Here is a 421-nt window from a genome sequence, read left to right as displayed (position 1 = left end):
TTTGTGTTTTATTCTTCATGTAGTGTTGTTCTCTCTCTATATATAGAGAATCTAGGGTTTAGGGTTTAGCCTAAACCCTAAACCCTAAACCCTAAACCCTAGATCCTTTTGTATCCCTCTTCTCTGTCTCCTCATTGATCCTCTCTATCCTAAACCCTTTGTTTTTTTTTTATTTTTTTTTATTTTTTTTTTTTGTTTTTTTCTTTTTGTCTCTCTTTCTATCTTCTTCTCTTTGGCTGTATCTATCTCTCTCTGTTTCTGTCTCCCTCTATATTTTTTTTTTTTGTTTTTTTTTTGTTTGTTTATTGGTTTAGGGTTTAGGGTTTAGGGTTTTTCTGTTTGTTTTTTGTTTCCTTTTTATCTCCTTGAGGTGTATGTACAGCACTAAACCCTAAATTAGGGTTTGTTAGTTTATTCTCCC

The sequence above is a fragment of the Eimeria mitis genome, genomic scaffold, assembly GCF_000499745.2.
Source record: "Eimeria mitis Houghton genomic scaffold, Emh_scaff1928, whole genome shotgun sequence".
NCBI classification, from domain to species: Eukaryota; Apicomplexa; class Conoidasida; order Eucoccidiorida; family Eimeriidae; genus Eimeria; species Eimeria mitis.
The sequence above is the reverse complement of the archived record's forward strand: the minus strand, read 5'-3'. Positions refer to the sequence as shown.